Source organism: Macaca nemestrina, chromosome 17 (assembly GCF_043159975.1).
Source record: "Macaca nemestrina isolate mMacNem1 chromosome 17, mMacNem.hap1, whole genome shotgun sequence".
Taxonomy (NCBI): Eukaryota; Metazoa; Chordata; class Mammalia; order Primates; family Cercopithecidae; genus Macaca; species Macaca nemestrina.
In genome coordinates, this window is record NC_092141.1 from 86,535,627 (window position 1) to 86,560,662 (window position 25,036).

The 25,036-nt window shown below is 50.9% G+C and overlaps 1 long non-coding RNA gene across 1 annotated transcript; it reads left to right on the top strand.

The window, feature by feature from the left end:
• Nucleotides 1-1,513: 1,513 nt before the first annotated feature.
• On the top strand, nucleotides 1,514-11,472 carry LOC112424524 (uncharacterized). The gene is made up of 3 exons (XR_003015298.2): nucleotides 1,514-1,734; nucleotides 9,000-9,267; nucleotides 11,076-11,472. It is a non-coding gene; the product is annotated as an uncharacterized lncRNA (long non-coding RNA).
• Nucleotides 11,473-25,036: the final 13,564 nt, after the last annotated feature.

Here is a 25,036-nt window from a genome sequence, read left to right on the forward strand (position 1 = left end):
CAGGCCTTCAACCGATTGGATGAGGCCCCCCTCCACATTCGGGAGGACAAACTGCTTTATTCTGTCTACTGATTTAAATGTTAATCTCGGCCCGGCGCGGCGGCTCATGCCTGTAATCCCAGCACTTTGGGAGGCCTAGGTGGGAAGATCACCTGAGGTCAGGAGTTCCAAACCAGCCTGGCCAACATGATGAAACCCTGTCTCTACGAAAAACACACAGAAAAATTAGCCGGGCGTGGTGCCACACACCTGTAATCCCAGCTACTCAGGAGGCTGAGGCAGGAGGATCACTTGAGCCCAGGAGGTCGAGGCTGCAGTGAACCAGGATCGCACCATTGCACTCCAGCCTGGGTGACAGAGCAAGACTCTGTCATAAATAAATAAATAAATAAATAAATAAATAAATAAATAAATGTTAATCTCATCCAAAACACCCTCACAGAAACACTCTGACTAACGTTTGATCAAATATCTGGGCATCCTGTGGCCCAATCCGGTTGACACATAAAATTAACCATCACAGCATTTGTGAAATGTCTGACGTTTTATGACTGGTGCTTTGAGATGTTCTAGATCTGGCAGACAGAATTCCTGATAAACAAACAACACCTTATAGCTAAGCATGATGTTAGACTCTGACGTTCTGACCAACGTTCACATCAAGGAGAGAAAAGAACATGGGCACTTCATGAAGAGGAGGAGGGGGCATGACGGGAGCCTCGTCCCTCTGCTCCTCCTTCTCACTCCCCTCCCCCAGCCTGGTGACTCTGGCTTTTACCTGCAGCCCCATACCTGTCTCACTGAGTGATTGTCGTGGCTTTAGAGCCAGAGTTCCTGAGTGCCTGAGCCTATCCAGCTATATCAAAAGCCACTCTTGCTGCTGGCTTCCAGCTCTAGTTAGTTGCTCAGACCCCTTCCCAAACCTCACGTCTTGTGGCCTTTTTGCTCCCTGGCCTTCCAGGCTGGGTCCTAATTCACATGGACCTAATTCCCTGCTGCCTGGACCCACACCTCATGCCTTTAGGGATCTCCAGATGACCCCTGGCTCATGTCACTGTAACTGCCAATCATCTTCTCATTTGAATCAGCCCCTGCCTGGTGGCACCCAAGAATCTGCCCAGTCTCCTAGGTACAGGTCTCCAGTCCTGGAGGGAAAGGTGCTAGGTATCTGGGGCTCAGCCTGCTTCAAGCTGGAGGTGAGGGGGGCGTGGCAGCATCCAAGAGCCACCTGGGAAGTGGCCACTGACATCTGGGCTCAGGCTATAGGCCCCCTCTTTTGATTTTCAAATTCAGTCTCCCATTTTTCCTTGTCATTTTTTGTTTTGCCAGCTTTCAGTGGCAGCAGCCCCTCCCCCTGGGGCTCAGAGCTGGAGTGGGAGTTTGAAGTGGTTTCTGCAAAATATTTTGGAGGAGAATGATCTGCCTTTAGTAGTCAAGGACTCTTCTTGCAACACTCAGGCTCCATTTTACGGACAGAAGGAGTCCAGGAGGCTCTCTGAGCCGCACGAGGGCCTTTGCAACCTTCCCAGGCTCCGGCTGAGAGCAGCCATTTTGGAACATGTGAAACGGATTTCAAATTCCCTTTTTGCAGTTCGAGAAGATGGCGGCCTGAGCCGGAGTCCTCCTTCCCCTCCTCCCTCTCCGCTGCTGCAATGCCCAGGCCCCCCCACTTTCCTCGTCTGTAATGGTGCCAGAGGCTTTAAATCTTGCAGAAGCCACATCTGCTGCCTGCAGGTAAACCTCCCTGGCTGAGCCCACTGCGCACGCCTCCACGTTCTGGAGCCAGAAACAATGAGAAGCACATTTCCAGCAGCATCTCTCCTCCCGGTCATTTGCATAGCACAACCTCTCCCTCCACCCCCTCCTGTCTCCCACGTGGATCTTCATGTAATTAATTAATATCACATTCATCAGAGCTTAATTCATGTTCTTGTAATATACAAGGATTAAAAAAAAAAATCCTACCAAGAGAGCAGTAATAGGCTCCGGCTTTTCTGGTCTGGGAGCAAATATAATGAGCCCCCATGAAAATATTGAATCGCTTCCCGCAGTCTCCACACCTCAGGGCACTGGCATGTTTACCGTGGCAAGCTACCCCTCTGTTCAGAAACACTACGGTCTCCTTTCCTGCGGGGGTAGCCATGCTGGGGCCACGCTGGAGCCCCTCCCAGGGGTGCACTCAGCAAGGCAGAGGCTCGGAGCCCTTCCTGGGAGTACATTCGGCAGTGGCAGAGGCTCAGCAGATGCTGGGGTTCTGGGTGGGTGAGAGCTGAGGGTTGAGCTTCCTGCAGAATGCCAAGAGTGGCATTGCAAGTTGCTCCTTCCCTCCCAGAGCCCATTTATTCTTAAACCACCCTCTCCCCTCCGCTACAGTGTGATGGCTCCTCCATGCTAATCGCCCTGTAGAACAAGGAGAAAAGGAAAGGTGGGCCCTTCACGGTATATATTTTGCTCTTTGGAACGACATGAACTCAGTGTAACGACCAGGCTGTTGTGGGGGCTGGGTTGTTTCTGGACAGAAAGTCCCGTCTGTGTCCAGGGGGCCGCGTCTGAGTACCGGCCATTCACACTGGCATGCTCTGTTTTGCTCGGACCCGGGACATGGCACGTGGGCTGTGTGAGCCCTCTTGGGGGCTGGAAACCCAAGGGGCCAACCAAGGGTTCTTGTTTCAACCAAACCTCCCCCTTGCCATCCTCCATGCAGAACGCGTCCCTGGGGCCCTCACCCTGTCGTGAAAAAGCATGACCATTTTGTGAAGGGAAGATCAAAGAGCCAGAAGTCGCAGATGTGTGTGTGGCAGGGGGGACCCAGAGTGACAGTGGCCATGCAGTGTGTCCCGTGGTCGCCCCAGAGGCGGATGGGCCAGGCCGCTGCACAAACCGTGGGAGGAGGCAGGCGGGGAGGGAACCCGAGGACCCTACTGTTCACCCCTCTGTTCCTCTCTGGGACCCATTATGGCTGAAGGTGACTTTTTCCTCCTTCCCCCAACCCCTCCCCTCCTCCCCTTCCCTCCCCCTGCTTTTTAATTTCTTCCCTTTTGCAAGGCTTTCTGTTCAGCTGGGGCTGGGAAGGAGCTGCCCCCGACCCCCTCTCGTGGTCGCCGGGGTAGGGGTGGGAGGAATCTGGAAACCACGTGCGATGCTCGGGGCTGCGCCCTCCTTCCCGGCGCGTGGGTCCGCGAGCGCCGCGCAGCCTCCAGAGCTGCTGCTTCCCCCGCTCCTCCTTCTCCCCCGCTCCTCCTTCTCCCCCGCTCCTCCTTCTCCCCCTCCGCGCCTTCCCCTCGCGATCCCCCTCCTGCCTCTTGGGTCCTGGAAGCGTCCCAAGATGGGGTGGGGGGCACGGAGGGAGAGAGGGGAGGAGGGAGCTGGCCGGAGGCAGGGCCGCCAGGAAGTGGGACGGGGACTCTGGCGCCGCTCCAGGCTGCTGCGCGCGGACTGGGGACCGTGCACCGCTTTGCGCGCCAGACGCTGCATTTCTGGAACGGCAGCTGAGGCAATGCGGGGTGCGAAGCGGGGGCGGCCAGAGGGGCTCGCAGGGGCTGGGATCCGCGTGCCACTCTCCTCCTGGGTGCGGAGTACCATGTGCCCCGGCGGGGGCGAGGACGTCCGGGAGGGGCTGGGCTGCGCACGCTCGCGTGGGCGTCGCAGACGGGCGGTTTGGAGGCGCCGCAGTCGCTGGGAAATGGGAGCCTCCGTCCTGTTCTCTCTGCTGCTGAGCAGGGCTGGGCTGAGCTGGGCAGGAAAGCCAGGGTCCCCACCCCTCCCGTAGCAGGGCACGCCGCGCTGGCTGTTCCGGGGGCCCGGGAGGGCAGAGCTGTCAGGAGGTCTGCCTGGCATCATTAGGGGGGCTGTCTGTCTCTCTGTCCCCGGCTGGCGTGGCCCGGCAGGAGGCGAGGATGATATTTTCAGGAGAGCTGGTGATTTGACCTGACACCTGTCAGTCAGGTAAGCGCTGGCCTCCTGCCCCGCTGGGGAAGAGCCGGTTCTGCGCCCTGACCGGGCACGGGTCCCTCAGTGCTGAGGATGGCAGCTAATGAGCCCGCCGAGGGGCTGCCCACCGGGTGCACGGGCAGGAGCAGTGGGCACATCCCCTGCTTGCCAGACCCTGCGGAGGGGCTGCCCTCTCCCCCAGCGCCTTCTGCCCTCTCCTAGTGTCTCCAACACTGACCCTGGAAATCACGTTCTTGCTTCTCTTATCAGGATAGTCCTACATGTCTGGAACTTTCTGGGATGTTCCCTTTGCCTTGGAAGTGTTTATTTATTATTTTAAAATCACCTCTAGGGTATTTATCCTTCAAGATAAAGCCAGTACCTAGAACCAGGTGTCCTTCCTGCAGGGCTTTAGGCTCTGCCTGACTTGGGTTCTCAGGCAACCCTTTCCTTCCCTGTACAACCTGGGGTTTGACTTTTGCGGAAGTAATCTGTTGTGGTCTAAATAACATATGGCCTCCTCAAATCCATATATTAAATCCAGAAGCCCCTGGCTGGGCATGGTGGCTCACGCCTGTAATCCAGGCACTTTGGGAGGCCGAGTTGGGCGATCACCTGAGGTCCGAATTTCGAGGCCAGCCTGGCCAACATGGTGAAACCCCGTCTCTACTAAAAATACAAAAATTAGCCGGTCGTGGTGGCGGGCGCCTGTAATCCCAGCTACTCCAGAAGCTGAGGCTGAGAATCACTTGAACCCGGGAAGCGGAGTTTGTGGTGAGCTGAGATCCTGCCGTTGCACTCCAGCCTGGGCGACAAGAGCGAAACTCTGTGTCAAAAAATAAAATAAAATAAAATAAAATAAAATAAAATAAAATAAAATAAAATAATCCCGAAGCCCCAGTATCTCAGGATATGACCGTATTTGGAGATAGAGCCTGTAGGAAGGTAATTAAAGTAAAATGAGGTCCTTAGGGTGGGCTGCAATCCAACAGGACTGATGTTCCTTATAGGAGGAGGAGATTAAGACACACACAGAGGGATGACCATGTGAGGACACAGGGAGGAGAGAACAACCTTCTATAACCACAGTCCCCAACCTTTTTGGCACCAGGGACTGGCTTTGTGGAAGGCAGTTTTTCCACGGACCCGGCTGGGGTGGGGGATGGTTTCGGGATGATTCCAGCGTTACATTGATTGTGTACTTTGTTTCTATTGTTATTACATTGTGATATATAATAAAATAATTATACACTTCACTGTAATGTAGAATCAGTGGGAGCCTGAGCTTGTTTTCCTGCAGCTAGACGGTCCCATCTGGGGGTGATGGGAGACGGTGACAGATCATCAGGTCTTGAATTCTCATAAGAAGCACGCAACCTAGATCCCTCACATGTGCAGTTCACAACAGGGTTCATGCTCTTGTGCGAATCTAATGGTTCCTAATGGTCCACAGACCGGTACTGGTCCTCGGCCCAGGGGTTGAGGACCCCTGCTCTATAAGGCCGGGAGAGAGGCCTCAGAAGGAACAACCCTGCCGAGACACCTTGATCTCAGACTTCCAGCCTCCAGAACTGCGCGGAAATGCGTTCCTGTTGAAGGCACTCTGACCGCAGTGCCTTGCCGTGGCAGCCCTCAACAACGAATACAGAGTCTATTGAACAAAATGAATCCAAAATGTATGCCCAAAGATAGCTGCCAGGTCTATGAAAACACCTGCTATGATACGAGGGGCTGTGGACGACAGATGTGGGTGCTGGAATTCAAGTTGGTTTCGTTAGTCATTCTCCTGCCCCACGTCCCTGCCCCCATAGCAGTTACATTTTCTTAAAGCATACTTGTTTAAAAAGGTATTTACACAACAGATCAACATTTAAGTACATGTTTAAAAGCAATTATGAGCGTGCTCACCTGTCAGGGCAGGATGGTTTTGCTCATGGGTTTCCAGTTGGTTGGGTAGATAATCAGCTCAGGTGTTGTTTTGTTTTAAGCCTACCCCCTACTGTAATTGTGTGTTTACTTTTATGATAATGTCACATCACTCTCATGTTTACTGGCAGGGATTAAGTTATTCCAATAAAAGATAGAGAAATAAATTTCAGACCCTGTTTCCTGGCCATCCCCACCCCTATCTTTCAAAAATTGGACAATTTTCTGAGATCACGGGAAGCAGTTTTGAGTGTTTGGAAGCCGTGGATGCCTCGGCCTATGGCAGCTTTTTTCAACTGTAACCCACTTGCCAATAAGGTCTCCCTGTGTGGGGTCAAAGGATGTGGCCCCTGCCATCCATGTGGTCACTAGGGAGGATACAGGCCTGTGTGCCGCACCCCAGCCTAACTGCTCCTGGGGGCCTGGGCAGTTGTGGTCACTAAGTCCTGACTCTGCCATGGCAGAGGCATCTTCTGGGCAGACACTGATGCTCAGTGGCCTCCAGGGGATTTGACGGGTCCCCTTGACACACTGGAGGCTCTCTGGCTAGAGTCCGCTCCCAGACACCCTCATTCCTGTGTCTCCAGGACTGGAGAGGCCTACTGGCCTTCTGGGAGGATGTTTCTGTTGTTGGGCCGATGGTCAGTCCCATGCAGAGGATGGGAAAGCTTCACCTGCCACAGTTGGCAGGTATCTCAACAAGGAGCCCGTTTAGTAACTCACTGTCCAGTGCCAAGGATGGCCGTGTTGGGTACCACAGAACCACTGTGGCCAGCAAGCTTACAGACACTGTCTGTTGTCAGAGCAGAGACAGTGTGGAGTTAACATCATCCTCATCACCACAAACTGCCCCGGCAGGAGCTCGGAGGGGACCCAGGTGCTGGTAGGGACTTTGGCACATTCGAAGGTGACAGCAGTGACAATGGTGGTGACGATAGTTGGGATAGTGACTCGGCCTCACAGCTGCGTCCATGTCTTGCAAAATCACGTGGTCTCTGTTGGTCTTCACAGTCCTGGAAATTGTCAAATTCTTGCGCTGTGGGGTGGAGGTGGACAGGAGGCAAGGTCTAAAATTAACTTCTCTCTGAATGAATGGGTCCTCTCTTCCTTTGCTCAAGAAGGTTTTGTGATCATGCCAACAACCAGAGCTGCCCTCGCCTTCCTTCAAATTGCCAAAGCACTCAGGAATCTTCTGCCCTTAGAGTTTATCATGGGGTCCTCTCTCCACGCCCTTGCTGATAGAGCTCTGGAGAGGGGCTTTGAGGAGTGTGTGTGACCATCCCCAGCATAGCTGCCCCCCCATCAACACTTATTGTAGGGAAGGAAAGAAGCCAAATAGGTCTTACCGTCCCATTTTATGAATGAGGAGATGGGCACAGAGAAGTTCAGCAACTGGCTCAGGTCAAATGCTTGTGATTTTTGTTTTTGTTGTTTATTTGCTTGTGATTTTTATGTCTTACACATTGCCTGGTGCTCTTCTGAAAAAATTCCACATTGGAAACTTTGCGACATGAAGCCATCTACCAATCGGGTCATATGTCTAGTGAGACACTATTGCTGTAGGTATCAAGAAGTTTTGCTTCAGAGAAATGGTCCAGTCCAATTCTGCTTCCCAAGTAGGCCAGGATATCCACAGGACACCATGAAACAGTGACTCCCTCCTGCATTTTATTTATTTATTTTTGAGACAGGGTGCTGCTCTGTCACCCAGGCTGCAGTGGCTTAATCTCAGTTCACTGCAACCTCCACCTCCCAGGTTTAAGTGATTCTCCAGCCTCAGCCTCCCAAGTAGCTTGGACTACAGGCGTGAACCACCACGTCTGGCTAATTTTTGTATTTTTCATAGAGACGAGGTTTCACCGTATTGGCCAGGCTGGTCTTGAACTCAAGGTGATCCACCTACCTCAGCCTCTCAAAGTCCTGGGATTATAGGTGTGAGGTGCTGCACCCAGCCCTGCCTGCATTTTAAATGGCTGCAGCCACACACAACATGCTCTCCTTCTTTGCAAGCTCAGCTGGGGGAGTGGGTGAGGGAGGGACTCAGGGGTGGTGCTGTTGGTTCTTTTTACCTGGATTTTCTCACGCAGAGTAATTGTGAGAAGAACAGGGTTTCCTCCCCTGAACTCGGAGGAAATGGAAAAAAATTTCCCACTAGCAAAAGTAGGTAGAAAAGAAATTTTAGAAGTAAAATAAATTTTACTTCTTCACTAGACTTTTAAATTTACTTATTTATTTATTATTCTATTATTATTATTATTTTTTGAGACAGAGTCTCACTCTGTTGCCCAGGCTGGAGTGCAGTGGTAAGATCTTGGCTCACTGCAACTTTCACCCCCCAGGCTCCAGCAATTCTCCTGCCTCAGCCTCCTGAGTAGCTGGGACTGCAGGTGCCCACCACCATGCCCAGCTAATGTTTGTATTTTTCATAGAGACGAAGGTTTCACCATGTTGGCCAGGCTGGTCTCAAACTCCTGATCTCAGGTGATCCACCTGCCTTGGCCTCCCAAAGTACTGGGATTACTTGGGAGGCTGAGGCAGAAGAATCGCTTGAACCCAGGAGGTGGAGGTTGCAGTGAGCCGAGATTGCGCCACTGCACTCCAGCCTGGGCAACAAGAGCAAAACTCCATCTCAAAAAAAAAACAAAACCAAAAAGACCTGAAGCCGGACTATGGGCCCAAAATGCCAGGGATGATATGAGGTCCTCAAAAAGGGTCCAGGAAATGCCGTATCTAAAGAGTCAGAGTTGTGGACCAAGAAACATACCCATCCACCGCGTGTATACCCTGCGCTTCCTGGCCCTCCATGCTTGGGGTTGCCTGGCCCTCCATGCTTGGGGTTGTATGATATGGTTTGGCTGTGTCCCCACCCAAATCTCGTCTTGAATTCCCACATGTCATGGGAGGGACCTGGTGGGAGGTAATTGAATCACGAGGGTGGGTCTTTCCCATGCTGTTCTCGTGATAGTGAATAAGTATCTTGAGATCTGATGGTTTTATAAGGGGGTGTTTCCCTGCATAAGCTCTCTCTTTGCCTGAGCCATCCTTGTAATACGTGACTTGCTCCTCCTTACCTTCCACCATGACTGTGAGGCCTCCCCAGCCACGTGGAACTATAAGTCCATCAAACCTCTTTTTCTTCCCAGTCTCAGGTATGTCTTTATCAGCAGTCTCAAAATGGACTAATACCCTGTGTCACCCCTCACTCCTGCCCTGTCTGGATCTGGACAAGAGCCCACCACTCAGTTGGCAGTAGTCAGGCAACTCTGCCCTTAAGAACCTGCAGCTTTTGGAGGAAAGGCACCCTGTGGTTTCAGAAGCCCAAGAGTCCCTGCAGCTTAGCACCTCCAGCCTGGTGCTTGGCAGATGATTGCCTTCAGGGCTGGAAGGCGGTTCTCTTAGGAGAGGGAGCAGGTGAGCACGTATGAAGGGCCGCTCTCAGATCCTTTCAAAGAGAAAGGGTGTCATGCAGATGCCAACAGGTTGATCATCAGAACCAGAGGGTGCTTTAACATGCAGATTCCCAGGCTCTGCCAAGATGATTCCCAAGGTGATTCCCGGGTAGGACTGCCAAGGTGCACAGTTTGGGTGAGAGCCACAGCTGATTGCCAGAAAGTTACGGCAGGAGGGGGAGACACTGACACCACGCCTTGCCTGGGACCCACCCGAGAGGCGAAGCACTTTTATGGCTTGGCAGTCTTGGAAGAAGGGGTTGGGAGGTCTGGCCTGCCTGGGAACCCTGGAGTTTCCATGCTTCTCTCATAGGACAAAGGCACCGAGTTTTTGTTTGTTTGTTTGCTTTTCTTTTTTTTTGAGACAGAGTTGCCTCTGTTGCCCAGGCTGGAGTGCAGTGATGCGATCTTGGCTCACTGCAAGCTCCGCCTCTGGGGTTCATGCCATTCTTCTGCCTCAGCCTCCCAAGTAGCTGGGGCTACAAGTGTCCACCACCACGCCCGGCTATTTTTTTGTATTTTTAGTAGAGACGGGGTTTCACCATGTTAGCCAGGATGGTCTCGATCTCCTGACCTCGTGATCTGCCCGCCTCGGCCTCCCAAAGTGCTGGGATTACAGGCTTGAGCCACCGCGCCAGGCCAGGCACAGAGTTTTATCAGCAAAGAGTAAACCAAAATGTATTCTCTGAACACAAAACTCCTGGCTGAGAGTTCCAGGCTGAAAGCCATTGTGCTGGGAGCCGTGGGTGCTGACGTCATCCCCCTCCCTGCCCGAAGGCTCCTCTTCCAGCGTCTGAACCAGACAGCCAGGAAAAGTGGTGTTCGGAGTGCTGGGCCTTCAAGGTGCCCTCAGTCTCTTTGGTAGAAAACAAGGAAGCAATGTCCTTGAGTGGGGGTACTGGGAGGGGAGGAAGAGACTGACTGGCAGCCACATGTGGCATGGGGAGTGCAGTCCAGGCAGAGGGTGGTGGCTCCTCAAATACCCACTGTTGGTTTCCTGCATATCTAAGGGGGTGTGTGACTCAGGGGTCCTTCCTGTTGTCTATGGTGTCTTTACATTAACCACCTGGGGGGAAATTTTAATTTGTAATACATCTGTGTTATGGTAGAAGCTCAACCGCTCCAGTGGCTATAAAAATTAATTCCTTATCCTAAACATTATTACATAGCTTTTGAAATGAATCGACTTGGCCGGGCGCGGTGGCTCAAGCCTGTAATCCCAGCACTTTGGGAGGCCGAGACGGGTGGATCACGAGGTCAGGAGATGGAGACCATCCTGGCTAACACGGTGAAACCCCATCTCTACTAAAAAATACAAAAAACTAGCCGGGTGAGGTGGCGGGCGCCTGTAGTCCCAGCTACTCAGGAGGCTGAGGCAGGAGAATGGCGTAAACCCGGGAGGTGGAGCTTGCAGTGAGCTGAGATCCGGCCACTGCACCCCAGCCTGGGCGACAGAGCAAGACTCTGTCTCAAAAAAAAAAAAAAAAAAAAAAGAAATGAATCGACTTGTGGTTGGGTTCTTGGTTTGGGCCATTATTTGCAATTAGTATAATCAAATAGCATCATCCGTAATACTTCCCCTCCTATCCCCAGCCTTCCCCAGGCCCCACCCCTTGATCTTGTTGGGAAATGGATTCTATGAAGTCATCAGAATTGTCAATGGCATATGGTGGGTGGAGACTGCCTGCTGATTTTGATGGCTGAGAAAGAGGTTTTCTTTCCATTCTCGAATAGTCAATTTCGCTCACTGTTGTGGTTTGTTTCTTTCAGAAAACTGTGTGTTCTTCAGAACATCATGATAACCTGGCATTCATGGGTCTATGGAGACAATTCAGGGGGTCTGGGAGCTTGGATGGGATAAATTTCCATCTTTATTTTCAGGAAACTTTTACTGAAGTTTTGCATTTCTTTAATTATAAATGGAATCAGTACAACCCAATAGTACGCACAGATAGTGACTTCTCCACTGCATTAAAGTGGCTGCAGATATCTCAAAATATTATTTACATTTATTATAACTTAGAAATTTGGGTGGTAATTAAACCAGCAACTATTCTTTGTTTAATGCATTAAGAAAGAAGTATGTATACTATCATATCTCAACTAAAAATATTTTAAGAACTGGATTTTAACTTTATTGGTTTCCTTTGTAACTCTCTGTATTTCATTTTAGGCATTTAAAAATGTTATTCTGAGAAGGGCTTCAGCAGATGTCAGAGGTGTCCATGGCAGAGCCATGATTAAGATCCACTGGTATAGACTAGAGCAAGTGTGTGCATCCGAGGTTGGTATGAAAGTTGTGTTCGTGTTCAAATCCCAGTCTCCCATCTCATAGCTGCGCAAGTTGTGTCCTGATCCATTACTTTATTATTATTATTTTTCTTGGGATGGAGTCTTGCTCTGTTGCCCAGGCTGGAGTTCTGTGGCACGATCTCGGCTCACTGCAACCTCCACCTTCCGGGTTCAAGCAATTCTCCTTCCTCAGCCTCCTGGATAGCTGGGATTACAGGCACGAGCCACCGTGCCCAGCTAATTTTTTTGTATTTTTAGTAGAGATGGGGTTTCACTGTGTTGGCCAGGCTGGTCTCAAAACTCCTGACCACAAGTGATCCACCTGCCTTGGCCTCCCAAAGTGCTGGGATTACAGGTGTGAGCCATTACGCCCAGCCTCATCACTTTAAATTGGGAATAATAGTCACCATACAAGGGTATTGGGAATGATTAAAAGTGTTAGTACCAAAGGAATAATTCTAGGACCTAACCTCATAGGGTTGCAGGAGCACTGAATGAGATAATCCATGAGGTTAGGTCCTAGCATCATTCCTGTTTTACAGATGGGGAAGTTGAGGTTTATTTCAAGTAAGTGCCCAAGGTCACATAGCTAGGAAGTGGTAGAACTAGGATTTGAGCCCCAGCCATTGGGCAGCAGATCCCATCCCAGATCCTATATTGGCCTCCAAAAAGTCAAGCACCCCTGGGTCAGTGGAAGTTGCAATCTGGGTCATACAGAGTCTGGAGGCCAGTCTCCAATTTCTAGGCTTTTAGAGCCCTCATTTGACCTTGAGCTGTAACAAAGTGCTCACAAACATGTGCCAGTAACTTCCCACAATGAAGGACAGTTGTGTGGGTCTATGGTGGGGTGATGTGTTGCTTCTTACTGAATGTGAAATAAAGCTTAGGAACACTGGATCCGTGTGCTTCAGGAGTGGTGGGGATTGCCCTGGTTGAGTGACTGGAGCATTAAGTGAGATGGGATCTTTGGTGTCATCCTATGATGACAGTGACAGTGGCAGTGATGATGATGATGACAATCACCCTCTTCTTTTTCTTCTTCCCCTTCTTCCCCTTCTACCCTTCCTTCCCCTCCTTCCCCTCCTTCCCCTTCCTCTTCTCCTTCTCCTTCTTCGAAAGTCTCTCTCTGTCACCCAGGCTGGAGTGCAGTGGCACGATCTCGTCTCACTGCAACCTCCGCCTCCCAGGTTCAAACAATTCTCCTGCCTCAGCCTCCTAAGTAGCTGGGACTACAGTCGTCCGCCACCACGCCCAATTAATCTTTGTATTTTTAGCAGAGATGGGTTTCACCTTATTGGACAGGCTGGTCTCAACCTCCTGATCTCAGGTGATACACCTGCCTTGGCTTCCCAAAGTGCTGGGATTACAGGTGTGAGCCACTGCACCCAGCCAACAATCACTTTCATGCAGCATGCCCTTTGAGTGCCTACCGTGTATCAGGTCCTGATGCTGCCCTTGAGGAGTTGACAGCTGGGGGGAAAGGACGAGGAATATGCTGTCTTACCCCATCACAAAACAAGGGAGAAAATAATGAATGTCACAAGACAGGTGCCAGCAGCAGGTGATGGGAGTCCTGCCACTGCCTTGCTCCGGTGGGCCCTGTGAGGATGCACTGGATGAATTTGCTACTGCAGCAGTGCTTCCGCCTTCCAGAGGGACCATCGGAGCCAGCCCCGCGTTGCAGGAACCTGACAACCCTGAGGTCCAGCCTCCCCCGACGCCCAGCCCAGCTCAGTCCACTGTGTCCTCTTTGGCCTCTTCCTGTCCTCCTTTCTCGGTTGTTCTCAGCCGAGCCACAGGACTGGAAGTTTTGTCGCTTTCTCTAAGGACTTGCCTGTCAGGGGGAGTTAGTTCGAGGGGAACGGGGAGTGAAGACTCGAATTTCAGGTAAAAATCTCCAGGCTCTGAGGAGACTGGGTCTGACAGCCAGTGCTGGCCTCGGGGACCCTGATGGAGACGTTCACACAGGTGCCGACTGCAGAACGACGCTGCCGAGGAGGCACCTGCTGGGGCCAATTAGAATTCCTCGTTCTGGGCTGGGTTCATTTGCATAAACTCTGGGCCCCCAGGAAAAATCTTCCACTAGGCCTCCTCCTCTTTGTTAATTGAAAAAGGCTCTTTGTCTGTCTTCAGCTGTCAGCTCACATGCGGCCTCCCCAGGCAAGTTTTTACCAGCTCCTCAGACCAGGCAGGTTGCCCCTGCTATCTCTGCGTCTCCTCCCCACACCTCAGCTCACCCACTTGGAATTATTTGTGGAGTGTTTCCTTCCAGCTCCAGTGCCACAAGGACAGGGACCTTGTCTCTTCCTGTAGTGGTTGTTTTTATCATCACCTAATCCATATCTAGTGCAGGGCAGGGGTTGTTTACTCAATGAATGAATGCATTTCCTTGTAGGACGCCTGGCTGCCCAGAGTGAGCCACGCTCCTTACAAAGACCAGGCAACTACGTTGAAGAAATGCTGATATTTATTAAGAAACACTCTTCCAACCATTTTTAATTTTGGGGGATATTAAAGTATTTATTAGGCTGGGTGTGGTGGTTCACGCCTGTAATCCCAGCACTTTGGGAGGCTCAGGCAGGCGGATCACTTGTGGTCAGCAGTTTGAGACCAGCCTGGCCAACATGGTAAAACCCTGTCTCTACTAAAAATACAAAAATTAGCCGGGCGTGGTGGCTCGTGCCTGTAGGCCCAGCTACTTGGGAGGCTGAGGAGGAGAATCGCTTGAACCTGGGAAGGGGAGGTTGCAGTGAGCTGAGACTGAGCCACTGCACTCCAGCCTGGGTGACAGAGCAAGACTCTGTCTCAAAATAAAATAAAATAAAATAAAATAAGATGTATTAGACAAAAACTGAGAGTTCTTTCTTTAAATTGATTTGGAATTTTGGGTACACATATACTTTTTTATAAAATAAATTGAAAGTGAATCATCGAAGAAATATTACGTTATATAAATATTAACTTGTTTGAAGTACTTATTAAAAAACAAAAAAAAAACAAAGGCCAGGCATGGCCCCGTCCGCAGAGAGCTGGTCAGCCCGCATTTTCTCCAGCTCTTACCCCGGCTGCCTCTCCTCTGGTTTCTGAGCCTCCCCACCCCCACTTAAGGAGCTTACAGCTGAGCGAGAGAGATAAGATGTAAGTGTGTGGAAAGATTATTTTTTATTTTTGGAAAGTTGAACATTTTAAGCCAGTATCCCATGAGGCTGTGGGATTAGGCTGGAGGTAGAACTTGCTTATCCCATTTGGAATCGCTGAAGCTTCCCAGAAAGGCTTACTTCTTCCTCTTTTTTTATTTTTAAAATTCTGCAGAAATTCTTCCATGCCAAGGTTGGCCTTGGGAGAAGAGTGGATGTCAAAATGTCAATGATGGATTGGAACGATGGGTGGGAAAGAGAGCCAGGGGGAGCTTTTGAGATAACATCAGAGGAACTGGCGTTCGAGGGCTTGGTGGATGATTTCGAGAACTGGCTAATGCATTTGGTCAGAAGACGGCTGGTGATGGGCTGTGTTCCTATCCTGGCTCCCGTTTCTAAAAAACAGCAGGCACCCAACCGGCTCTCAGTGTCCCTTTGTCCCAGGGAGCTTGGCAGAAGAAGCCAGGACGTCTCACAAGGAGCAGATGGCCCTCAAAGCTGGAGGACCATCAAGAAAGAGCCTCCCTGGTGAGGAGAACTTAGGTTACTGACGTGGGAACTCAAAAACTCTTGCTTCTGTGTACCCAGGGGTTCCGTTTCATCTCTGCAGGAATCCTAAGTATTTCAGGGACCCGGGGCAGTTGCACAGAGTGGCCATCGGGTGTCAGTGTGGAATTAGAAGCTCTGCCTCTGTTCCTTCGCTCAGCTGCTCTGCTTTGAGTTAGATGCTCCTGGAAGCTGGGCCCGCAGCCCCATGCAGGCTGGGAATGGGGATGGAGCCGCGAGGGTTCTCCCTTAATTTAATGGCCCCGTCCACTGAGCTGAGAACATGGCTATGATCCTCAGCTTGGGCAGTTCCTATTGTATTGAGGCTTTGGAGTGCTTATGAGCTGGGCTGAGTCACGCTGATAAAAAGTTAATTTCTATTTGCTGTGGCTGAGTAATTGGATGAACATGAAAGCAATTAAATATTAAAACATACAAACAAATAACTAAGTCACTGTAATTAGCCAAAGTTTGATCACTGTCATATTTATTTAGGAAGAGGTGATATGTCTCAGCAGGTGACATTTTAAATACCCCGGGCCTCTCTGGTGTTGTCTTTGGAGAATGCTGAATAATGTACAGAGAATTTAATTAAACCCTGTTGTAAATCAGCCATGATGACAGGGAAATGACAGCCACATGTTGAAATGAGAATTAGTCCACAGCAAGGGATATTAATTAACTCTTTTTCTGAAGGCCTCTGGCACAGAGTGGCATTAAAAAAAAAAAAAAAAAAAGCCAGTGCTTAGACGTGGGGAGGGCATTGTGCCTATTATTATTTTTATAATCATCATTATTATTTATGGCTTGAATTTCTTCAATGGCCAAAGTGCAGCTAATAATCAAGATGCCATACAATGAGATGAAACAATTCTTTCTCCAGGTGCTTTGAGACCCAGGTAGAAAATAGCGCCATAAAAGGATGCCAGGGAATGAGAGAGTCTCTTTGGAAAACACCAGCATTTTTATAAGCAGCATATTATTCTCTTCCAGATTTGGACTCGGAGAGAATAGGTAGAGTGGTATTAGGAATGAAAGAACGGACCGCAGAGCTGGGAGAGACCACGGAAATCACGTAGCCCAATCCCGCTCACTTTATAGAAGAGGAAACAAGGCTCATGGAGATGCACAGATTTGCCCAAGTTCATAGGGCTTGTTGGAGCAGAGTCAGGATGGAGCGTGACCCTGACCCCCGGTCAGTGGAGTTTCTGTTAACTGCCTCGCCCAGGTTTTCAAATGCAGGAAGCAGAGGATGGAGATGTGCCAGGAATGGTAAGCTGCTGCTGTGAAGACTGGGGAATGGAAACGCTGCTTTTGCTCCTGATGCTAAAACTCCCTGTGCAAATCGGAGCAGACATCTCTCTTCGCCATGAAGACAGTCTGAGGTCTTCCCCACATGGTCTCGGCTGGCCTCAGCCCCGGAAGGAGGTTGCCCTAGAGAAGTTGCTTTAGTCCTTCTTTGTGAATGCAAACTCCTGACAGATAGGACGCGTCTTGCCCAGGGCCTCTTCAAGGACGAAGTCTTCATCAATCAGTGAACCAGACCCCTGGCCAGTGGCTGGGGTCCACAACAACACCCCCAAGCATCCCACAGCCTTGCAACGGTTATTTCCTTGGAGGATTCAGGTCACACACTCCCTTCCTTGGCAAATAAGAACAAGGTCAGGGACAATGCACTTGCCTTCCAGCAGGAAATACTGCAACGCCTACATGTCTCTAGGTGTGTGGACATCATGTCTGTGCACAGTCCTGGGCACTTGCTTGAGTAGCCATCAGCCAGAGCAGTCCCACGTGGGCCACAGACCATCACTCTATTGGCCCCCTGAGGCTGGTAATGGACAACTGTATGAGTTGTCCCAGTTGATCCTGACATCATGTATAGGCAGATGTACGGCTTCTGGAACGCTCTAGAAGATCTCTTCTAGTGCCCCATAGAGGCAAGAATCTGGCCATGAAGAGGTTACAAAATGCAGCCTTTATTATCCTCCAGATTGGAGGTGGTTGGTTTAGCACAAAAGGCTGGTGATTCAGAGAGGCAGCTGCCCTGGCTTTAGCGTTTCAGGTGTGCATGTGCGTAAGTGTGTCCCCACACTCTGGCTCTCACCGATCCTTAGAGGACAGGTGGCTGGAAGCAGATGAGGATGTTGTTCTGAGGGCTATCTCGGCAAGTCTGAGACGCATTTGTGTTGAGAGGAGAAGCACAAATGTTCTGTCAGTTTGGTTTGGATGATGTTATCTGGAAGGTCAGGGACTTAACAGCAGCTTAACTTAATCCCCAGGGGGACCAGCAGTCCCTGTGTCAAAGTCACTAACACAGAAGCACAGGGACCTTGGCTTGTCACGGGGAGCCCATGATATCTGGGTCAGCCGGAGCCTTCGACACAGGGCATTTTCGCTACTTCCAAACGAAGTTTGATTGGCAGTTAGAATGAAAGGTTCAAGTTACTATTTTCACCCAAGCCATGGTTCCTGTCCAAGGAGTTCCAGAGCTCACACACGATATGGCCTTGGGGGAGGTCTTATGGGGCCTGGGAAGGCTGGGATGGGGAGGGAATAGGGAAGACAGAATGGGTGGGAAGCTGCAGCGCCATGTTTCCTAACCGGGTGGCCTGCAAAGCTCTCTTATGGAGGTGCCAATAGTTACTAAACAAAAAGGGGTTCTGAGGTCACATGTGTGCAGCCAAACATTTGCAAAAGGCTGCTCACTATAAGCCTGTCTTGAAAATTCATCAGCTTATTAGCATAATACAGGCTCTGAGCAGTCCTGCCATGTGAAATTGTGTTTAAATTTGCTTAATGGAGTGACTCTCACATTTGTACGATCACTGAGCCCACCTGCCCCCAGTTTTGCTGTGTTCATAGAACACTGTGGTGGGCACAGTAAGGGTTCCACAAAGGTGTCCATATTCCAATCCTCAGAACCTGTGACCGTGTCCCCTGACATGGCAAAAGGGACTTTGCACATGTGACAAAGTTAAGGATCTTGAGATAGGAGATGGTTTTGGATTATCCTGCTACCTAACCTACTCATGAATCCTTAAAAGTAGGCATTTCCCATCTGTGGTTAGAGATGTAACCACAGAAGAAGGGTCAGAGAGAAGCAATATTGCTGGCTTTGAAGACAGAGGAAGGGGCTGTGAGCCAAGGAATGTGAGTGGCCTCTAGAAGCTGGAAATAGCAAGGAAGTGAATTCTCCCCTAGACCCTCCAGAAGGAGCACAGCTCTGCTGATGCCTTGAGTTGAGTGCAGTGAGACCCAAGCCAGATTTCTGGCCAAAAGAAGTTGTAAGATAATAAATGTGTTTTAGTTTAAGCCACCGGATCTGTGGCCGCTTGTCACAGCAGCAGTAGAAAAGGAATCCACACACCTGTTTACATGTTGGCATTGTTGTGAGAAAAACTGACCAGGAATCCAAACAGGCAATTTAGAATGATTGACTGACAGTCAATGCACTGCACACTGTGGACCAAACCAAACTGTGCAAGACATGAGTCCCACCCCCGAAGAGTTTGCATTTCACTAGGGAAGTCAAGACAGACACAAATAGAAGAGAAATATTAACAATTTTTAGGGCACAAAAACTTATTTATTTATTTTGAGACAGTCTCGCTCTGTCACCCAGGCTGGAATGCAGTGGTACCATCTCAGCTCACTGCAACCTCTGCCCCCAGGTTCAAGCAATCCTCCCACCTCAGCCTCCCCGATTAGCTGGGACCACAGCGCCTGCCACCACACCCGGCTAATTTTTGTATTTTTAGTAGAGATGGGGTTTCACCATGTTGACCAGGCTGGTCTCAAACTCCTGACCTCAAGTGATCCTCCTGCCTTGGCCTCCCAAAGTGCTGGGATTACAGGCATGAGCCACTGCGTGCAGCCTAGGGCATGAAAACTTAATGACAAAGCTGAGGAGTTCAACTTTAAACAGCGCATACACCCCCCAGGGGTGACTGGGAGCTTTCACTGGAGGAAGGAGGCTGGGTCTTAAATGCAGGAATCCTCCAGGGAGAGCTGGGATTTTAATGAGGGTGGGGGAGCTTCCCTTGGGCTTGTGCAGTGCAGTGGGGTGGGGCTGAGCAGAGGCCCCAGCGGGGCAGAACCTGGAGGTTCTGGAGACTCCAGGCCTGGAGACTGAAAGAGCTGCATCCTTGGGGGTGGGGGGATAGCAGTTGGAGAGTGGGGGCTTCCCCGGGGAAGGGGGAGGACGATTCTGGATGGCTTCCCTCCTTGGGGGCAAAGTGAGTCTGCTATGAGAAAGGTAGGAGCTCTTTCAGCTCCCGCCGAGAATGCTGGTGGAGCCGGCTGGAGGGAAGGGACTCTCTGGGTACGAGTGGCAGGGCGGCTGTGCTGATGACGGCACCAAGAAACCCGCCGGCTTTCTAGATTCTTTCTCTTATTTCTTTCCTTGTCTCAAGGCTTCCATTTTTGCTTCTGTAAGTTTTCTGATAGCAAGTTTTGAGGTACAGGAGTGTGTGTGCCCCCCCAGCGCGGACGGTCTCCTTGTGCCAGGGGCAGGGGAGGGCCTTGCAGGGCTGTTGCGCCGCTGGGGTGACCCTTTGCAAAATCCTACAGCGGGTGGGGGAGCTGGATCTTAAGCTTGCTCACTGGTGACTTGTTGACCTCATCTTGGCTCAAAGAAGATACGGCCCCAGGTGAGTGCCTGGCGGTTATTTCCTATGCAATGCCTGTTCCAGGGCGGGATGGTTAGCTCTGTGCTGGCCACCAGAGAAGAAACTGGTGTCCTGGTGACCGCCAGGCCTCTGCCTGCAAGGCTAAAGACCTCTGACAGATACTGGGGGGCAGGGTGTGAGTTCGGATGCAAGCAGTCGGATCTTCCTGACCCTGCCTTACCTGACAGTATCCACCTGCAGCCGCTGCACCTCCTGCCCAGCTGCCAACACCACCTGTGGGCCTGACCGCGGGCCCCACCCCCTCCCCAGGTGGGCGGTCTAAGGCAGGCCCCGCCCACCCGCTCTGGCGCATGCGGCGTGGTCATCCTCTGGCCTCAGCGGCTCCCTTCCTGAGCAGACGGCCCACCCCGGAATTAGCCTCTTCTCTCCCAGGTCAGTGCAATGCCCAGCTCCTCCTCTCCTAGCCGGCCTGGTCTCTCTTCTGGTCCCTTTCCTCACCGCGCTTTGGGGTTCTGGGGTCCTTGAAGAGATGGAGACCAGCCAGCCAATTTCAAGGTGGAGGCTGGCTGGGCCAAGCAGGTGCGTCTAGTTGGCTGGGGCTAGGGAAAGCCAAGGGCCCTGGAGGCCGGCTGGGCCAAGCAGGTGCCTCTAGTTGGCTGCGGCTAGGGAAAGGGAAGGGCCCTGCAGGGGAGTTACACCTGTGGGTTAACCCTTTGCAAAATCATGTGCGGGGGGCAGGTAGGGGGGCTGGATCTTAAGCTTGCTCACTGGTGACCTGTTGGGGCTGGACTGACTGAGGCTCCCCCTTTGGCTAAGAATCAGGTGTGGGAGCTATGCCTGCTCTCTGGGAGGGCAGTTCCCTAGGGATGGAGCCTGGATATCTGCATTTCCAAAGCTCTGCAGTTGACTCTGATGGACAGCCTGGGCTGAGACCCCCAGGCAAGGCTTCTGGAAAGAGCTGACCCAGCTCACATTCCCGGCCTGGCAGGAATGCTGTTTTGGGAACGTGGGTTTCAGACTCAGACCTCTCTGGGTTTGAGCCTTGGCTCTTCCCTTAATAAGCCTGTGACTTTGGACCAAGACTTCCCCTTCCTAAGCCTCAGAGTCCTTACCAGAGAAACGGAAGGAGTTCCTCTGTAGCAGAGCCTGCCTGAGGTTGCTTAATTAATTAAGCAGGAAAAATGTTAATTGTAAAAATGGGGGGTTCCCTAGGGCCACAGGACCCTTGAGTTCAGCTGGATGCTGGATTCTAGGTGTCTCCTTCCTCTGCCTTCTAGGCCCATCAATTCATAGACCGGGCACCCAGGGAAAGACCAGCCTCCATGTGTGTCAATTCCAAGTTCCCAGGGTAGGGCCTCTGCTGGCTCCTGGTCCTTCACCTGTGCACAGGGGCCTCCCATACTGTGCGGAGACTGGGGTTTCCCTGCAAGCACCTGTTGTACCGAGGAGCTGCGAGCTCTGTGCGGAATGCTGCCACGCGGAGCTGGAGGGCAGAGGCACGTCCTCCCAGGTGATGGGGCATCCTCTTAATATTTGGAGCACAGACAGGACAGTGGTGAGGAGGGTATGGGCCCTGCACACAGACAGGAGCAGTCTGGGCATTGCCCTCGGCCTGTCCCCCGGGCCAGGCACCAAGGACGCAGAGGAAGGGTCGATTTCTCTAAGTGGAAGGAAGAAGCGCTCTTCCAAGGGCTGTGGGCTTTGCAGGCCTTTCCTTAAACGAACAGGAGAATTTATGTATCTTCGGTCAAGCTGTATAGATGTCAAAGGGCTGGCGACCCCTTTTAATTTGCAGTGCAGGGATGGCTAGGTTATTTGCTCATGAGCCTGGAAGAGCCCCAGAGGGGAGGGCTGAGCCTTTGCCTGTCTGTTCACATAATCCAGACAGAGTAGACAGCCCGTGATGGCTACCACTGAGTGGCACCTGGCACCACTTAGGTGGCCTCAACACTGTTCTCCACTCAGCACACCACTCTGCTTACTGTTTCTCTGTTTCTCTCCCTTTTTCCCTTGGCTTGACTCCTTTTTTCTTCCCCCGGCCTTTCCACTGCAGCTGTTATCAATCATGAACCCCCCCCCCCCACCCCACCATGAGCATTTATAAGCCCCCATGAATGACCAGAGGCTGTGGGCATGTGGAGATGGCGTCTCTTTCCGATCTCAATTCCTGCCATCTCACTGATGGCCCCAAACCTCTAGGCAGGAAGGAACAGGGACTATGGGAGGCATTAGGTGGGCACATGGGACCCCAGCCTCCAAATGCAGAGCTTCAATCTGCCAGCAACATTTTTTTTTTTTTCTTTTGAGATGGGGTTTCACTCTTGTTCTCCGGGCTGGAATGCAATGGCATGGTCTCGGCTCACTGCAACCTCAGGCTCCTGGATTCAAGTGATTCTCCTGCCTCAGCCTCCCAAGTAGCTGAGAGATTACAGATGCCCGCCACCAGGCCTGGCTAATTTTGTATTTTTAATAGAGATGGGGTTTAGCCATGTTGGCCAGGCTGGTCTCAAACTCCTGACCTCAGGTGATCCACTCGCCTCAGCCTCCCAAAGTGCTGGGATTACAGGCATGAGCCACTGCACCCGGCCCAGCAACATTTTTTTTTTTATATTAGGAGGGGAAAGGGCGATGAGGCTGCATAGAAAGTCTAAACACTACATCTACGGAATAAATCATTTAAAAAATAACTTGCATATGACTTATGTTAATTATTTTACTTGACATACTTGATCCACGTGTCCTGTTGATAATAAATAAGTTACACTGCTATGAAAAAATGTGTGTATTTTTTCTTTTAAACATTTTTAAAAGAGAGGGGGTATCACTATGTTTCCCAGGCTGGTCTGGAACTCCTGGACTCAAGCAATCCTCCTAGCTTGGCCTCCCAAAGTGCTGGGGTTACTGGCGTGAGCCGCTGCCCCTGCCCTGACAAATTTATATTGTAATGAGCTCAGTCTGAACTGACTTCCATACATTTTTTTTTTTTTCAGTCAGGGTGATCGAGGTATAATTTGCATACAATAAAATTTATGCATTTTGGCACACAGTTCTGTGCATTTTGATAAATGCAGGCAGTCATTCAACCAGCACTTTAATCAAGATGTGAACAGTTCATTTACTCCTCCCAAAACATTCCCTCATGTTCCTTTGTAGTCAAAACTCCCTCTCTCCTTGGCCCTGGGAAACTAATCATCTGTGATCTTTCCCTCTAGTTTCGTCTTTTCCAGAATGTTAGAGAAATGGAATCATATGGTAGGTAGCCCGTTAAGTCTGGCTTTTTTCCCTTAGTGTAATGCATTTGCGACTCATTCATGCCATTGTGTGTAACAGTAGTTTGTTCCTTTTTATTACTGAGTAGCATCCCATTGTATGGATGTACCACAGTTTATCTGTTTACCAATTGAATGATGTTTAGAATGTTTCTGTTTCACTTTGTTTTGTTTTTTTTGAGACAGGATCTTGCTCTGTTGCCCAGGCTGCATTGCAGTGGTACAATCATAGCTCACTGCAGCCTCAAACTCCTGGGCTCAAATGATCCTCCTGCCTCAGCCTCCCAAGTAGCTGGGACTACAGGCATGCGCCACCATGCTCAGCTAATTTTAAAAATTTTGGTAGAGATGGAGTCTCACTATGTTGCCCAAACTGGGCTCGAATTCCTGGGCTCAAGTGATTCTTTTGCCTTGGTCTCCCAAAGTGCTAGGATTACAGGCGTGAGCCACTGTGCCCGGCCTGCTTCTGGTTTTTAAAGATGAATCAGGCTGCTGTGAATGTGGACATACCGGGTTTTATGGGAATATACAGTCCCAGTATGGACTCTTGGGTTGTATAGTACATATATACTTAACTTTGTAAGAAATGGCTGTACCATTTTGTATTCCTAGCAGCAATGAATGAGAATTCCATATCTTAGCCAACACTTAACAGTGTCAGATTAAAAAAAAAAATCATAAGGCAGGACGTGGTGGCTCATGTCTGTAATCCCAGCACTTTGGGAGGCCAAGGAAGGCAGATTACCTGAGATCGGGAGTTCGAGACCAGCCTGGCCAGCATGGTGAAACCCCATCTCTACTAAAAATACAAAAAGTAGCCGTGCGTGGTGGCGCTTGCCTATAATTCCAAGTACTTGGGAGACTGAGGCAGGAGAATCGCTTAAACCTGGGGGCAGAGGTTGCAGGGAGCCGAGCTCGCACCACCACACTCAAGGTCTCTCACCTTTGCTGCCACTAGAATTCGTAACAGCGGGGAATGCAAACCTGATTTTCTCTGGGTTCCAGGGTCCTTTGCTCCCCCCTGAGCAGCACCTCAGTTTGGAAAAGGTGCCCTGGAGGTTCTGCTGTTCTTTAGCTTTGACAGGTTCTGCAAACCTCGGGAGCTCCTCAGTGCCCGGCAAGCCTGTGAGCATGACTTTCGTGAGCTCTGCCAGATGAATGGCTTAGAAGTCCTGGAGAGAGGCACTGGGAAGGCATTTCCATGCTCCTCCTTCCTCTTGGATGGGATGTGGCCAGAGAACACAGAAACCTACCAAGGGATAAAGAGAACTCAGTTCTCTACCCTTGGAACCATCGAGGAGCTGGGATTTGCTTTGGAGAGGGGCAGCCCTTGGCATCGCCCTGCTGGGAGTGGAGCTTCTGGCTTCTTAAGAAGTTGGCTACAATAGGCAGCCTCTGAGCTTCGGTCTGTTTGGATGTTTTCTGTTGTTCTCAGATGGAAAAAGCAGATTTTGGTGCTGCCTACCTTTTGAAGACCAGGGTGGAATGGAGCTGCCTTCTGGTCCTTCTTTCCTCAAAGGGGCCTGTGTGTTCTGGAACCAGGGCTTTCTGATGCATGAGAACCAAGACAGCTAGTGTGTGTGTGTGTGTCTGTGTGTGCGTGCGTGCGTGCGTGTGTGTGTGTGCGCGCGTGCGTGTGTGCGCATGCGTGTGCGTGTGTGTGTGCGTGTCTGTGTGTGCGTGCATGTGCGTGTGTGTGTGTGTGTGCTCATCTCTAAAATCTGCCTACGGCAAGTCTCAAGTGGCTGCTGGCAACTCCTTGGGGCTCCCTGCTGTTTTGGGTCGGGTCTAGTAACAGAGAGCTTCTCTTTTCCAACGTTTCAGGCAAAGGTTCCTAGCTCCGTGCTAATTAGTCTGGG